Genomic DNA, 17,675 nt, shown 5'->3' with positions numbered 1-17,675 from the left:
GGGCTGGGCTGCTCAGAGCAGCCAGAAATGGACTGGGGTGTGCCAATTAGTCCAGGAACAGGCTCCATCTGCCAGGTGTTTTGACTTTCCAAAAGACACTGCAACCTTGATTTTTATGAGAAAGGTCCTGAATTTCCAGTCTCAATGAGGAACCCCTTCGGGCCCCTCGGTGCACACATGACAGGTCCTGGACATCTCATTTCAGCCAACAGACCCTAAGCCTTATTCTCCCCCCGTCGAGATTTTTTTTCTTTTGACTAAATCCTGACCCGAAAAGATGCCAAAAGATGTTAAATGTTGTTTCCAGGAAAAAGCAGGACTCAGGCCTCCCGGGGCCGGACCGAGAGCCTTCCAAGGAGCAATCAGCTCTCCCCAGCTTTATGTGTTTCTCAGGAGTTTCCCTGATCACGGCTCATCACGAATAACAGCACAGTGGTCCAAGTATATCCCCTGGGCTTTCCTTCGATTCAGGAAGATGATGGTTATGTCATCTGGGGTTGATGGAAGAGGGGTAGGATGTCTGCAGGTTTCATAAGTGGGTGTCAGCCACTGTTTAGAGCAGCAAATAACTTGTGCTGCTCAGTGTGGGGAAAGGACCCGGGAGAATTCCACTCAAGGAGTAGGAAGGCTGAGGAACTGGGTAGGGGTGGGTGACAAGGTAAGGGATATGCTTGGAGCTTGCAAAGATGTGTTGATGCCCAGGCACATTGAGCAAAAACTCAGCCAATGCATCCCTTAGCAGTTGAGATTGTTCTGGGTGTAAATGGACAACTTTTCCATTGGTTCATGGGGGGGGGGGGTAAAAAGGAAACATAGTGACCCAGGAAATAAGGCATTCTGGGGAATCTGGCTTCAGGTGCAGCTGAGTCAAGAGTTCATCTGTAGGTCATAGGTCATCTTCATCCATCCTTTTCTCTACTGTCACCTTTAGCACCAGGGAGGGACTAGGAGAGAGAGAGGAGAGTTCGGTAGCAGTTGTTAGAGGAGATGGGTACACACGCTCCCTATGGCCCCCAAACTGTACTACTGCACACTTGCAGACATGTCATCCCTCAATTCTTGTTACTGGGTTGCTTATGAAATGCATCCATTGTCCAATGCAGGGTGGGACCTCTGTGTCTTCTCCTTGCTGTCCAAATGTTCCTGTTAGGTAGAAAACTGTCAGACGGACATGCTACCATGGGACCCTTCACCAGCCCATCCACTCTCGCCTGAAGGACTGATACCCGATCATCTTTTCTTAGGGTGCTTGGTATAAACTTGGTGCTGAGTATTGAAGGGCTCTAGCCAAGCACTGAAGATGTCTGGGTCTTCTGAGGGAACGTGGGAAGCAGCCAGGGGAGATGTCCAAGGACTAAAGTATTGCCACACAAAGGTCTGAGTTCAGATCCCCAGCGTTCTAGTAAAGCTGGACATGTTGGTGCACATCCACAACTCCAGCGATCCTATGGCAAGGTGGGAGCTGAAAACAGAGCACCCCTGGGAGCTTGGGGACCAGCTAGCCTGGGACACCTGGAAATGAATGAGAGAGACAGTCTCAGACAAGGTAAACATCAACCACGAAGGTTATATTCTGATTTTCATACATACACATACATACAAACACACACACACACACACATCAACACATCAACACATCAACACATCAACTCAGTATAGCCAGGCATAGCACAGAACAGAGAGGCAGAATAGGCTCACGTCACATCAATCTTCCTTCACTTCTCAGAGTTTTGTGGTCCCTGTCTCTGTCTCTCTCTGTGTCTCTGTTTCTGTCTGTCTCTGTCTCTCTGTCTCTGTTTCTGTCTGTCTCTGTCTCTCTGTCTCTGTCTGTCTCTGTCTGTCTGTCTCTGTCTCTGTCTCTGTCTCACCCTGACCCCTAGACTTCTTCCCTGTCTTGAAGTACTACACCACCATCTGATGCAACTCTCACCAACAGCCAAGCTACAAGGAAAATTTGGCTTTCCTTGGTCTGCAGGACATTTGAAAAGGAAAGCCATCATTTGAAAATCTGGCTGTTTCACACAAAACTGCTGGTTTTAGACTTCCATTAATATCAACATTGTGCCCACTTTCCGTAAGACTTCAGCTGGCAGGGGCTGGGAGACAGCGGCCCCATTGAGCTGTCTAAATGAGCTCACTACAGTCCCCACTTCCCCCTCTTGTCTCCCTGACACTGTGGTTCAGGCCTAGTTCGCAGATGAGGTGGTGGTGACTCTCCCAACATGGATTCATGAAGGAAGGGAAGTCTTCCCTGCATCCAAGTCCCTGCCCAAACCAGGAAAGGTCTGGAGGCCAAGTTCTCAGTAGTGTACAGATATGAGAGACAGCATGTTTTTGGAGAAGTTGGGGTGTCTCAGAGTTGGCGTTGTTAATGTTTGGTTGGGGGGGTATGTGTTTGTTGTGGGGATCTGTCTTGTTTACTTGCAGTGTGTATGTATGTTATGGATGGATGGATGGATGGTCGGATGCATGCATGGATGCATGCATGGGTGTGCCTTTGTGTCCACATGTTGATGGAGGTCAGAAGTCACCCATAGATGTCATTCCTTGGGCATTATCCCCTTGTTTTGAGACAGGGTCTCTCATTGTCCTGGCCTTCATCAAGTAAGCTAGACTGCCTAGCGCACACTCGGTGTGAGTGCAGGCATTGTGTGCCATGATGTGTATGAAGGCCAGAGGGCACCTATATAAAGTCATTTCTCTTTTCTACCCTTTATCTGGGTCCCAGGGAACAAACCCAGGTTCCCTTGCTTGTACAACAAGCACCAAAAAGCCTCCCTCTGTTTCCTGCCCTGATTATTAAGTGTCGGCACTCTCACATCTACACATACGCTATGATGCACTGAGGCTTACAGCCCCTGTGGCACCGGCCACCTGCCACAGGTTGGTACTGACTTAGCCTAAGTGTAGATCGTTGTCCTTACTGTGACCTTGCTGGCAGTGGTGGTTTTGAGTTGACCGACTGGCTTAATCACATGTGCATTTGCTAGCCATTGAGCCTACTTACAACTGCCTGTCTAAGAATGTTCTAGAAGGAATTTGGCATGAATGAGAGGGTCCATCTTTTAAAGAAATTCTTGGAATCCTTCTTAACTTCTAGCTGTAAGAGGCCTTGGTAGGTTCCCCCATTCAAAATCTGGACCCTTCAGTGAGGCTGCAGTATGGGGCACAGGCAGTGACTGAGGCTTGCAAGAAAATGGGTACAGGAACCAGGTGACCTCTGAGCTACAGCCAAGTGGATGTACCCCAAGACGGGCTCAAAATGTTGCCCTACTATGTCCTCCCAGCTCCAAATCAGCGCTGCTATGATAACTGGCTGGGCAGGGGTGGACCTTACTTAAGGGAAGGAATCTCTAAATTTAAGTTAAGAAAGGTGGTTACTTCTGTGAATTCTGGGGAACTGGCTTTCTGGAAACCAAAGGCTCTGGTTTGAGACTTTTGGTCTTTTCTGATGGGAATCTTCCCACTGTGGCTGCTGTCCAGCTACAAAAGGCTTAGCTGCCCCTCTCAGACAGGCCAGGCCATCACTGGCAAAGAAAGGGTCCCTCAACCTTTGAGGCAGAAGTGTGCACACGACACTCAGGCTGGGTCATGGCTGGTGCATTCTGGAGTAGCCAGGAACTCGCTGGAGCAGGCGGAGTGGGGGCTGTCAGGGAAATGAACATTCCAGGCCCTGTCTGGTTCTTGACTTATGCTCTGAGCAAGATGGGAGCCTCTGCAAGGCTCAGAGCAGAGCAGGGACAGAATGTGGGGACAGAGGGTGGACCAGACCTTGGAGGCTTCACAGGGTATGACACAGCAGGCCGGTCACCAGAGGAAGGAGCAAGTGCCCTGGAGTGTCCAGTTCCAAACTGTCTGGATGTGTAGCTGTCTCCTTCATCCTCACAGGAAGATGTTCTACTGACCCACCCCAGGGAATATGTGACAGTCATCCAAAAGCTTAAACAGCTTAAGATAGCTGTTGGGAGGGGCCTGCTGGTGCAGTGGCCACTTTGCCATCCCGCCATCCTGCCTGGCTTCCTGGTTTCCCCCATTCCCATCCCAACTTTTAGTTTTGAGAAACTGAAGTCAGAGAAACAACAAAAGCACTCCACATGTCACTGAGACTCCCCATCCCCTTGCTACAAAGAGCAGCCCAGCAACCAAATCCACATCTATGTGGGGTTAGCAGGTCAGATCCATCCTAGATCTCACAGGGAATTCACTCCTGTAGAACTCGCAGGGTTCAGCGGACAGATGACTGGCAGTGATGGAAATCCAGACCTTCTACTCAATGGCCTCACCTGCCTGAGCCTCAGTTTTCCCATCTGTGGAGTGGGGCCATCCACTTAAATGAGGTCACAAGCGCATAGTGCTTAGCGCTATGCAAGACGCAGAGTTTTTATACTGAGCAAAAGAAGCTACCCATGTTGTTCAAGATGGGGACTAGGAAGGAGGCTTGAACTGTAGCCAAAGGCTGACTGATATTCGAGGCAGGGGTGGGACAAGGGGCTTGGGGCGCCTTGTGCTGGAGAGCTCTGGAACTCGGCCTTGTTAATTCTCTGTCCCTCATCCTGGAAGAAGGCGGCCCCGACTGGTGTGTGCCCCTCCCCAGGAGACCCGCCTTGACCCTTGCAGCACCCCAGGTCCCAGAGGAGCAAGCAGCAGCCCGGCTGCAGCCCTGCCTTGCTCTGTCTGTCGTCTAGGGAAGGCAGAACAGCATGTACTCACAGAGCAAGCAGATCCCCAGATGCGGCCTTTCCGGCTGCCACGTTTTTCCTCATGAAATTCCTGACTTGGTGTGTTGTGTTTTTCTAAAAACACACCCACGGCCTCCGAAAACCTCAGCCTGGGAAGGGGAAGCATTTCTGTTTGAATTGCCGGTTTTTTGAAATGGTGTCAGATTATGCCCCACTCGGTGGCCTAGATACGCCATTCTTCCTATCAACAGCCTTTCTGAGGGGCTGGGCTGGCAGAGAGAGTGAGCTTTTTGTCTAAATCACCTCCCTCAAACAGATGTGGAAACTGAGGCTGGAGAAAGCTGAGGATTCCTCCCTGACCACATGCAGGTCTCCAGACCCCAAGTCTGACTCCTTCTTCTTTGACCCCAGGTCACGGGGACAAGCTGAGGCCACCTTTGCCCCACAGACGTGCTTTCCTTGGCCTGAGGGTGTTTTGATTTGTGTGAGTTGCCAGCATTTAAAACTCAGGAGACTCTATATTTAAAAAAACCCGAGTTTCTGGATTCTCCTGGGCCCTTGGGAGATCTGCCAAACAAGGCCTACATTCCTGCACGGTGACAATTGGGGACTCAGTCACTGCCTTTCCCTGGAACACACCCTGTTCAGCTTACCTGGGGCTCCAGGTAGACTGCCATCCCAGAATCCCCTCTCTTGGCTCTCCCAGGGTATCAGAGGTTTTTCTTGTTTTTAGTGCTGGGGATTGGACTCAAGAACCCACACATGCTACCACGGAGCTGTGTCCCCGGCCTAGTTTGTTTTGAGACAGGATATTACTAAGTTGTCCAGGCTGGCCTCAAACTCAGGATTCTCACACTCAGGATGCCTCAGCTTCTCTGGTGCCTGGGATTACAGGCCTGTCTTCAACTTGTATGTTTGCAAGAGACAGCAGCCTTGTTAAAGGCTAGCTGGGAAAAATTTCTTCATGGTGTGTGTGTGTGTGTGTGTGTGTGTGTGTGTGCACGTGAATGTGTGTGTGTGTACTAAACATGCAGCAGTGTGACCATGTCAGAAGAAGCCACCCATCATTCTCCATGCCTCTGTTAGGCTGCTGGCCCTCCTCAGCCAGCATGGTGCTCGCCCTTGTGCGTGGCAGCCCTGCCGTTTCCAGTTATTTCTTTTAATGCTGAATTAAATGTAAGTTGACCTAAATCTGCCCTGCTTGTCTGAGACTTGAGATGCTATTAAACCAAATTAAGGCACTTGGAAAAGTTGAAATAATCTTTAATTGCTCAAGAGAAGTCCTGTGTGATTGTTAAGGAGTATGGGTGTGTGTATGTATGAGTGTGCAAGCGTGAAAAAGGATTCTCTGGGTGTGTGTGTGTGTGTGTTCATGAGTGTGTAAGCATGGAAAAGTGTACTCCGTGTGTGCACATAAGTATCCAAGTGGCAGAAGTGTACTCTACATTCGTATATGAGTGTGCAAGTGTGAAGAAGAATACTCATGTGTGTGTGTGTATGAGAGAGAGAGATAGAGAGAGAGAGACAGACAGAGACAGAGACAGAGACAGAGACAAAGAATGGATACCAGAATATGTGGGGGTACGTGAACCGTACTACAAGTGAACACATGAGCAAGTGGATTAGTGAAGGAAAAGCGTGCTATACACATGAGTGTTGGGTGTGTCCATGCCTGCATAATGGCTTAGGGACTTTACCAGTTTTTGCACGTGTTTGTTTATTTTTGTGTGTATGTGTGGAACAGCGGATGCCATGGTGCCAGTGTAGAAGGCAGGGGACAACTTGTGGAAGTCAGTTTCCTCTTTTACCGTGTGGGTTCTGGGGACCAAACTCAGACTACAGCAAGCACCTTTATGTATAGAACCATCCTGCTGGCCCATGGCTTTTCTTTTTCTAGGTGCTATGCAAGGACCCCAGGGCCTTTGCGCATGCTAGGCAAGTGCTCTACCATTCAGCTAGACCTCAGCTTCTTTGCCTTTTTTTTTTACATTGTATTTTGAGACAGGATCTCAGTAGGTTGCCTTGAGCTTGTTTGAACTTGCCTGTTACCCAGACAGGATTTGAACTCGAGGTCCTCCTATATCACTATCCTTAGGACAGAGATGACAGCCCTGTGCCATTGGCCCAGTTGGTATGGCTTCTTGCAAGCATATCTAGCCTACAGTCCACGGGCTGCATGTGCCAGATGTCTCGAGTGCTGCTCAACATAAATTGAAAAATTTACTTAAAACAATATGAGGTTGTTGTTATGGACTTTGAATGTGAACTTTGTAGAAGCCAGTCCTGCGCTGCAGTGTTCCAATGGGTTAGACTCATCTGACATGATTTCTTCAACTCCAGTGCTGGAAAGGTAGATACAGCACGGTGTCTGGAGCCCACTGGCCAGCCAGGATGGTTGAATCAGCAAATGTCAGCTTCACTGAAAGACCTGTAGTGGTTCGAATGAGAATGGCCCCCGTAGGCTCATATATTTAAATGCTTGGTTCCTCAGTTGGTGGAACTGTTTGGGAAGGATTAGGAGGTGTGGCCTTAGAGGAGGAGGTGTGGCCTTAGAGAAGGGGATGTTTCACTGGAGATCAGCGTTGAGGTTTGAAAAGCCCGTATTAGACAATGTAGCTCTCTCTCTCTCTCTCTCTCTCTCTCTCTCTCTCTCTCTCTCTCTCTCTTTCTTGCTTATGGATCAGATGTGAACTCTCAGCTCCACTCTCATGCCTGCCTGCCTCTGTCATGCTCCCTGACATGGTGATCATGGGCTCACCCTCAGAAGTTTGAAGTAGCCCCCAATTAAATGCATTCTTTTATGAGTTGCCTTGGACATGAGGTCTCGATACAATAATAGGACAGTGACTAAGAAGGACCCTGTCTCAGAAAATGAGGTATAAGGGAGCTTAGAAAGACTGGACATTGACCTTTCCCCACACACACACACATACACATATGAGTGCACACATGATCACATACAACACATACCCATATCAATCATAAGTCAGCACATAAGACAACAGGGTAGGGTGCCAGAGCCAAGTGGCAATGAGGAGCTGGGCTAGACTCACACTGTGAATACAAGCTCAATGGAGAATCCGCAGCCCGTCCTAAATAGAGGTGTGGTCAAGGAGTAGGCTCTTGCATGCTCTTAAAGGGTTTCCACCTCAGTGGCTCCTTAATCTCAGATAGAAAACATAGTCGTTATTTGGCAGGAAGATACTCAACCTGGTATCTGGGTATTCTGTCATGCTTAGCTGTGAGGGTGATGGACAGGAGGCCACAAGGAGGCCACACCATCATCTGTGATGTGTCCTGAGAAAGGGCACACCTCAGAGTCTGATTGCTAGGGAAGAGAAGACACAAAAGGACACGGAGTATCCTACTGCAGAACAGACACCTTGCTCTTCAAACGGATCCATATTAGAAAAGACAGGACGAGAGAATATTCTAGAAAGAAGGAACAGAAGAGCTGTGACAACTGAGGCACACGCCTCAGTGACAGACTGTGGTAAGACGCACGAGATGCACACTGGCAGTGTCGCCTTGCTTGAGGTGTATGACAGAGCTGAGGTGGTATGACAGTGTCCTGACTCTTAGGAGATATGCAGGAAGTGTTCAGCAGTGAGGGTTGCGTTGTAACTTCGTCTCCCACATGGCTCATTAAAGAAAAACAGCATGTGCACCTGCCTGTTGGAACAGAATGCAGTAGGAAAACCATCTGTGGAATATTGACAGCAGACATGCATGGTTGGGAGATGTGTGCATGCTCTCTGCGCCATCCTTGTGCAGGTCAGACTCTGAGGGAACCACAGTGTCCCACACAAACACTGGGTGAAAGAAAAATCACACAGAAGAGTATCTAGGGTTTGTGCTAGGTTTCTTATGTGTTCGCTTGCTTGCGTGTTTGTTTGTTCGCTTGCTTGCTTGTGTGCTTGCGTGTACTCCTTCACAAGAGGCCCACCTTGCTATCCTTCCTCAGGTGCCATCTACAAGGTCTCTTACTGGTCTGGAGCTTTCCAAGAAGGCTACTGTGGCCAGAGAGAGCCTGTCTCCACCTCCCCAGTGCTGGGATTACAAGCATGTACCACTCTGCCCAGCTTTTTTACATAAGTTCTGTGGGCATCAAACTGAGGTCTCCATCCTTTCAAGGCAAACACTGGTGACTGAGCCCCATCCCCGGAATGTTTTTGGTTCTTTGTGTAAGCACTAAACACTTGATAATTCTTCTCATATAATTGAGAGCCACCAGACAGGGACTACCCTGGGGACTGCATTGCCTTATTAGCAATTTGTCTTGTCTATTTTCAGCTGTCTTTTAATCCTGTCTGTCTGTCTGTCTGTCTGTCTGTCTGATTGCAGTGCTAGGGATAGAACCCAGTGTCTTTCACACACTAGACAACCACTCTGGAGCCACATCGCTTAATTCTTGGCTTTTGAGACAATCTCACCATCATTCAGGCACGTCTTGGAACTTTTGCAAAATGAAAAGGCAAATGAGAGCTTAGACTTTGTAGCTCATATCACAGAACTGCAGCTGGCTTCTCTAGCACAGTAAAAGCTTCCTAAAAACTCGAAAATTTTAAAAGGGAATCAAGAATATAAACTATTTTAAAAATGGGTGAAAGATATGAACAGGTGGTTCGCAGGAAAGGAAATAGAGTAGACTCTTAAATCTATAGAATGTGTTTCATCTCACCGAAGATGAACTGGGCTGCATGACTGTGGGAAGCAGCCGCTCTCACCTGCGCTGGGGCCTGGTACGCTCCGGGCCTGATGGAGGAAGTGTGGTGTGCTTATCCAAAGCACAAGTGCAGCTCCGTTTAACTCTGAGACCTTACTTCCAGTGACTTGTTGCAGCTGGGCACACATAAAGTGGTAAGAGGACAGTTTTCATTTAATCTTATTTCTAACAGTCTACCTTTGAGACACAATGACAATATATTCCTGGTGTTCTGTGATCAAAACTTCCAAATAAGTCTGCCGTTTCTTTTCCTTCCTTCCTTCCTTCCTCCCTCCCTTCCTTCCTATCTTCTTCCCTCCCTCCTTTCCTTCCTCCCTCCCTCCTTTCCTTCCTTCCTTCCTTCCTTCCTTCCTTCCTTCCTTCCTTCCTTCCTTCCTTCCTTCTTGCTATTTTGTTTGAAGTAGGGTCTTTCTATGTAGCCCTGACTGTTCTGGATCTCCCTCTGTAGATCAAGCTGCCCTCAACCCTGCAGAGATCTGCCTGCCTCTGCCTCCTGAGTGCTGGTATTAAAGGCAAGCGCTACCATGCCTAGCATGCAAACAAGTATTTCTAAAGGAAAGTGCTATAAGATGCTTCTGTCTATTTAAAAATAGGAGTGAGATGAACAAGAACATATTTTCATATTTGCTCTAATTTGCATGAAGAGAATCTGAATTGATACATAAGAAATTATTGGATTAGTTGTCTCTAGAGAAACAGAACCAGTGGGGAATAAATCTTTCTCTCTCCATTCCTGTGGAATCTGAGAACTCCTACAGGCTCCTCTCTGTAGCCTGCAAAACAGGGAGGCTGGTGGGGTAGTTACATGAGTTCAAAGGCCTGAGAACCAGGGAACCAAGGATGTGACCCCAGTCCGGAGGAAGAGGGAAGCAGATGTCTCAGCTCAAACAATGAAGCAGAGAGAGAAGGAGGAGGGAGGGGAGGAAGGAGGGGAGAATATTTCTTCTACCTTTTGTTCTATTCAGAACCACGTTCAGAGGGGGTCCACCTGCTGAGCCCACTGACTCAAGTACCAGTCTCTTCTGGGAACCCCATCACAGACATTGTTAATGACCACACTTAATTCTAGTGCCTGGTGGCCCAGTCAAGTCACACACAGAGTTCACCATCGTCCCACGGAGCATGACTATGGGAGATTGTGGGGGTGAGATCTTTTCACCGAACAATCCCTCTTATTTTAATTTCTGAATCATGTGAGTCTAGAATCTACTTTTAAAATTAAGCTAAAAATCAATGCAAGGGCTGAGGGACGTCTCAATGGTCCAGAGAGTGCCTAGCTTGTGCAAGACACAGGTTCCATCCCCAGTACACACACGTGCACATACATGTGTATGTATATACACATACATATACATACATGTGCATGCATGTATGTATGCACACATACATATACACAAAATGCATACATGTGCACACACATACACATATATGCACACATACACACACGCACATGTCTGCACACACATATGTATACATATACACACTCATGTGCACACATACACACATACACATGTGCACACACATAAACATGCATACACACATGCACATGCCTGCACACACACACATTTGTGCACACAGATACACACATATAGATATACACACATACATACTCATGCACACACATAAACACATGTACACACGTGCATATGCCTGTACACACACATACACACATGCACACATATACATACTCATGCACGCACATATACACACACATTTGTGCATACACATATACACACAGACAGACATACACACATGTACACTCATGTACACACATAAACACACATACACACATGCAGACGCATAAACACACATGCACATGCCTGCACACACACATACACACTTGTGCACACACACAACCCCATAGCCTTGGTGCTGGAGCAATGGACTCCTTGGTGTGTTGCGTGTTCCCACTTTCACACCCTGAGTTCTGAACTTTGGGGGCTATCTCTTGTTCTTCTAGGAGACATCACGTCCGTGAGACTTCCTTAGTCAATGCAGGTCAGCTCCTGGTCCAGAGCAGGACTGACAGGATGCAGTGTCCTAGACAAGGAAGTGGACCCCTCTTATTTCTTTTATTGAAGCAAAGGTCAATCTGTTTTAAGATAAGGCCTCACTTTGTAGCCCAGAGTGGCCTCAAACTATGACAGCCCATCTCCCCCAGCCTTTTAAATGTTGGGATTACAGGCGGGAGCCACCAAACTCACTTCAGCTGAGAAACCTTGCCACTCATGTCTGCCTTCCATTGAGTTCCTAACTCTAGGAACCCAGTGAGATCCACAGACACCCCTCCCTTAGTTAGGAATACTGCCCAGGTCACCCCTGGTGAGCATGCAGCCTCATGGAAGAAAGGGTATGCAGATGAGTAGAACACAGAGACCTTCCCTTCCCCTGCACTCCACATGTGGTATCTAACATGACGCTCAAACCAAACACCATGAGCTCTCTTATCTGTAAATCAGGTGGGGTGACATGGGTGTGTGCACAGAAGGATTCCAGTCCAGGGAACACTCCCAGACGCTTGGAGCAGCAATAGCAGATGAAACTCACGTCATAGATACTGAGGCAGGCATGGTCCCAAGCCCTGCTCTTACCCACTCTCCCCTGTAAAGTAGACCGAGGTCTATCACATATATGGGTTTCACCATGAGGATCAGCTGTATTGCCCGGCCCTGGAGTGTCCGAGGTGGGGCTTGAACCCAGAAAAGAACCCGGCTCAGATGGGCGTTGTGTTAGCTCAGCTTCTGCTTGGAGAAATACTCCTCATCTCACTCAGGCCTGGGCTGTGGCCCTCTGAGAGCCTGAGGCTGCTCTTACATCTTAAGAGCCTGGTTTCCCTACATAAAGAGGGTGCAGAAGCTGATGGCAGTGACTGTGTCCAGGGCACCTGCTGGACACTAGACACTGCAAACGAGTCTTCATCCGCTCCTGAGCTGTTATCCCCACTTTATAGATAAAGAGACCAACGTTCAGGGAGGCTCAGAATTTTAGAGCACGTGTAAGAGGAATAGTCAGAATTTGAAGCCAAAAGCTTTTGATTCCAGACCCCGGGCCCTCCTCTGCCCTCCCCTGTGTCTTTGAGGAGTTGTCACAGGATGACAGTTAGCTTTGCAGGGTGAAGGGCACATAGTATCGGGTATAGTACCACCAATGCCTGGGATGTTTGCCAGTGGAGACTCTCAAGCTGGCCTCTGGCCTCTGTTTTGGTCTTGATGCAAGACACCAGTAGCTTTCCAGTGGAATGGGTCCTAGAAGGTTGTGTGGCCCGGAAACAGTGCTGTGCTGATGTCTCCATGGCCACCCCTTAAGGACACACCAACTCTTCCCTCCAACAAGAGCATATTGTGTCTGGGCCCTGGTCTCCCACCCCAGCCATTTGAAATTCAGAAATCTCTGCCAACAGCTACTTTTAGCAGGGCAAGACTATCAGAGGAGAGAAACTTGGGAGAAATAAGAAAATGGGGCCATTGTTCCTGAGAGCTCAGGGCAGGCTGGGCCAGATGTGGGCTGGAGCCGTCTCCTGGAGACCACTCTGCTGTCACAGTAAGTGGTGTGAAAAAAGTGGCTACAGGCTTTTCCTCAATGCTGAGAGGAAGTGCAGCCAGCTCCAGGAGACTCCAATGCCCCATAGGCTCATGGGAATGCCTCAAGAGGGGCCTGGAATGTTCCAAGAAAAAAAGTCCTATCTCAGATCTGGAAGGAGCTTGGTGGAATTGCCCGGCTTCTTTGTAATGAACCTTGAAGAGGTGAGGCATGGGCTCAAGTGTGTGGAGGAAACAAACAAACCCTCCCTCACCTTTAAAATCAAAAATTTTTTTGAAGAAATAAGTGTTCTCTTGATGATTGGGGCCCAGAAAAATAAATCTGCAAGGATGATTGTGAACCCACACAGGGCTCCTGGCGCTGCTCCTGTAGCAGTGGGTAGACCACACCCAGAAGAATTCAAGCAGAGCCTAGTGGTCCAGCTTTGGGAAAGGATGCAGGCTTGAAGCAGAAACTCAGAAACATTGGTCTGCCGAATTATGTGCAGGGCCTGCTCACATCCACAGTGAAAGGAGGGAAGACAGGATTGATCAAAAGTTAACTTGGAAAAATACAGTAGATGTTTTATGTGTGTGTGTGTGTGTGCGTGTGTGTGCATTCTCAGACATATGTGTGTGTTTGTGTGTGTACACATGCAGAGGCCATTCTTGTTTTTAATTTAACTTATCATTATTGTGTGTGCACGATGGATGTGTGGATGTGTGCGTGCATGTGTGTGCATGTGTAAGTGTGCATATGCCACAACCAATGGATAGAGGTCAGAGGAAAACTCTCAGGAGTTGCTTCTATCTGTCTGTCTATCATGTGTTCCAGGCATTGAACTCAGGTCGCCCTGGTTGTTCAGGGGGCACTTTAACCTGCTGAGCCGTCTTGCTACCCCTATATTATTTGGGGAACAAGGCCTCTTACTGAACCTGAAGCTCACTGATTCATTGTCTAGACTGTTAGGGTTCCTTCCATTTCTACCTCCCCGAGCTGAGACTAAGGTGTGCATCTCCTCACCCAGCCCAGCCTTTGATGTGGGTGCTAGAGGATCTGAGCTCAGTTCTTCATGCTCACACAGAAAGAACTTTCCTGGCTGAGCTAGCTCCTCAAACCTGGTCAGGTTTTATTGAAGGAATTATTCCTCCCCTTAGGTGTTGACCACCCTTACGGAGCGCGCTGCGGATAAATAGGACCGCCTGGAAACCTCGGCTCACGCATTGCCAAGCCTCCCCGTTACTAACAGTCTGTGACTCTAGGAAAATATGTTTCTCATTTGGATGAAACAGGAGAGGAGGACTGAGCAAAGGCAGAGCCCGAGGGTGTACGGCTGGTGGCTCATTACTTAAAGAGTGGCACTAATGACCAGTTGGTGACAGTGGGCAGGTTGGTGATGCCGGGCCCTGGGGTACTTGGCTAGTGGTGCGGCTTCCCATTGTGACCAACTCTGTGTTCTTATGTGAGCTTTAAAAAGACTTAGAAGTTCAGTATGAAATAAAAACTATAAAACTTCTTTGTGTGTGCACGTTTGTGTTTGCATGTGTTTGTGTGTGGCTATGCATGTGCTTATGTGTTTGCACATGTTTGCATGTGCCTATGTGTTTACATATGTTTACATGTGCATATATGTATGTGCACATGCTTATACATGCACATCTGGGCACGTGCATATAGAAGCAAGAAGAGGAGGTTGGGTGTCTTCCTCTATCACTCTCTTCCTTATTTTTTTAAGACAAGGCCTCTCACTGAACCTGGACCACATCAGTTGACTACACTGACTGGTCAAAGAGCCCGGGACCCTCCTGTCCCCATGTCCCCAGCACTGAGATTATAGGTGCACATGGCTGGGCTTAGCATTTTACATACTGAGGATCAAACTAGCTTTGTGTGCTTATGCAGTGTGATGGTTTGTATGTGCATGGCCCAGGGAGTGGCACTCTAAGGAGGTGTGGCCCTGTTGGAGTAGGTGTGGCCTTGTTAGAGTGGGTGTGGCCCTGTTGGAGTAGGTGTGTCACTGTGAGTGTGGGCTTTAATACCCTAGTCTTAGCTGCATAGAAGTCAGTGATCTGCTAGCAGCCTTCAGATGAAGATGTAGAACTCTCAGCTCCTCCTGCACCATGCCTGCCTGGATGCTTCCATGTTCCCTCCTTGATGATAATGGACTGAACCTCTGAACCTGTAAGCCAGCCCCAATTCAATGTTGTCTTTATAAGACTTGCCTTGGTCATGGTGTCTGTTCATAGCAGTAAAACCCTAACTGGGACATGCAGCAAGCACTTTACCCAGTGAGCCATCTCCTCCAGCCCTAAAACTGTTCAGCAATACAAGACCAGTGACAGTAGCTGCCCTGCTGGATCTTGCACTAAGAGCTTTTACATCTGTTTTCTGTAGTGAGTCCCAGGTTCGTGAGGGGACACCAATGAGCCAGAGTACTTGCTTCTCTCTGGGTGACTTAGAAGTGTAAGTCAGGGGTGGGGTCGTGTCCATGATGTGCATGTGTCTACCACACAGGTGAGACTCTGAGATGCAGGGAGAGGGCGCTACAGAAAAGACTAGAAGGTGCTAGAAGAAATGAGAACAAAAAGGAGATCATGGTCTCCCTTTCAGGTTGTGCTTTAAATGTTCTTACATTTCTATTCTTGTTTATTTTGTGTGGCCTGGGCTGCTCTTGAGTGCGCAGCCCTTCTGCCTTGGCCTCCTGGGTACTGCTGTTACATGCGTGTGCCTCTGCCCCTGGTGCTGGATTGTACATTTTTTAGGGTTTCTGCAACTTGGTATGAACTGAAAGGAGGCACAGGACAGACACAAGGGAGAGAGACCAGTACGTGTCAGGGACCAAGTGCTTCTTATTCCCTCTTTGGGGTTTGGTGGCACTTTGTGTGGCAGTTAACAAAAGAAATAAATTCAAAGCAGTTGAAACAAATATAGAGACGTAATGAGCTCGCAGAACAGAAAAGTCTGTCTCTTAAAGTGGCCTCTCTCTTCTCCCTCATCCTCAACTTCCCTCTGGGGCAGGTTTCCTGTTTCCTTTGGCTCTGGGCTTCTATCAGCCACATTAACAGAATGGGGTCCCTTTGTCCTAACAGCTCTTTCAAAAGTCACAGGGTAGACAACTGCTGGTCCAGGTGGGTCACGTACCATCTTAGTTAGGGTTTCCATTGCTGTGAAGAGACACCATGACCAAGGCAACTCTTATAAGGACAATGTTTAATTGAGGCTGGCTTATAGTTTCAGACGTTCAGTCCATTATCATCGTGGTGGGAGGCACGGCCGCATCCAGGCAGGCATGGTGCTAGGAATGGAGCTGAGAGTTCTACATCTTGATATGCAAGCAGCAAGGAGAGGCTGGGTTTAGATTTAGCTTGAGCATAGATGACCTCAAAGCCCATGCCCACAGTGACACACTTCCTCCAACAAGGCCACACCCACTCCACAAGGCCATGCCCTCTAATAATGCCACACCCCATGGGCCAAGCGTTCAAACCCATGAGTCTATGGGAGTCGTCCCTACTCAAACCACCACCACACATACCCATAAGCGTCAATACAGTGGCCACAGATGCAAGGATCTGACTAACTGACCTTGTGAACAGTTGGTCCCTTTTCAAAACAGCACGATGGGCCTTGGTTGACCAGCCCCACTCAGAGGGACAACCAGAAAGAGGAACAGAGATGTGCCCCAGGAGACAGAGGAGACACTGCAGATACCATCAGCAGTATTGCCAGGACCAGCAAAGAAGGTGGCTTTCACTGAACCTGAGGGCAGCTGAGAGGGAGGTGGGAGCCAGGAACAGTGCTGCTCCAAAGGAACAGGCTGGTCAGAGGCCTGGAGGCAGTCTGTCATGCATAGGAAGGAGAGAGTCCACCAGGGCTAGGAGGGACATGGCAGGTGGCCAACACTGGTGTCCAGAGCACGGCCAGATTCACACCAAGTGCTGGATGGGAAGTAGATCAGAGGCTGCCTGGTGTGTTTGAACTTATTCATTCAAATGACACGTGTTTACCCTGTAGCATAATGCCAGAAGACTGGAAGCAAGTCATTGTAGGGGGACAGGGAAGAGAACGGGGGCTCAGTCCAGGTGGGAGAGGACCAGGCTTAGCTGAGTGGGAGCACCCTTGACTCTCATGGCTATGCTCAAAGCCCGTCTTCTACCAGTCAAATTGAGCTCCAGACACCAATTCCGGGGTCTGTTTAGATACTCCACAGGCAGCTGTATGCAGCCATTTTGTCCCGTCTGTCAGCAGAGGCTGCCACCAGGAGAGCATCAGGCTAGAGTTGAGGGCTCCCTGCCCTGGCTGCCAGCTATGTGACTGGCCTCACTTCTCCGTCCTTGGTCCCCTCTGCTGGATAGCTTTGTGGAGCTGGGGAGATGGCTCAGTGGGTAAAGTGCTATTCACAAGTGTGAGGACCAGAGATCAGATCCTGGGGTGCTCATATAAAAGCTGAGTGAGAGGGGGTGCATCCATGAGCCCAGTACTGGGGTTGGGGGATAGCATTCAGGGGCTCACTGGCCGGCCAGCCCAGCTGTGGGTGAGCTCCAGGTTCAAGAAGAGACCCTGGCTCAAAAAATGGAGGAAGATACCAGATGCTAACCTCTGGCCTCCATGTACACAGAGATACATGCACATCATATACCACACACACACATATACATCATATACCACACACACACACATATATACATCATATACCACACACACATATACATCATATACCACACACACACATATACATCATATACCACACA

The sequence above is a fragment of the Grammomys surdaster genome, unplaced genomic scaffold (assembly GCF_004785775.1).
Source record: "Grammomys surdaster isolate TR1022 unplaced genomic scaffold, NIH_TR_1.0 193, whole genome shotgun sequence".
Classification (NCBI taxonomy): Eukaryota; Metazoa; Chordata; class Mammalia; order Rodentia; family Muridae; genus Grammomys; species Grammomys surdaster.
The sequence above is the reverse complement of the archived record's forward strand: the minus strand, read 5'-3'. Positions refer to the sequence as shown.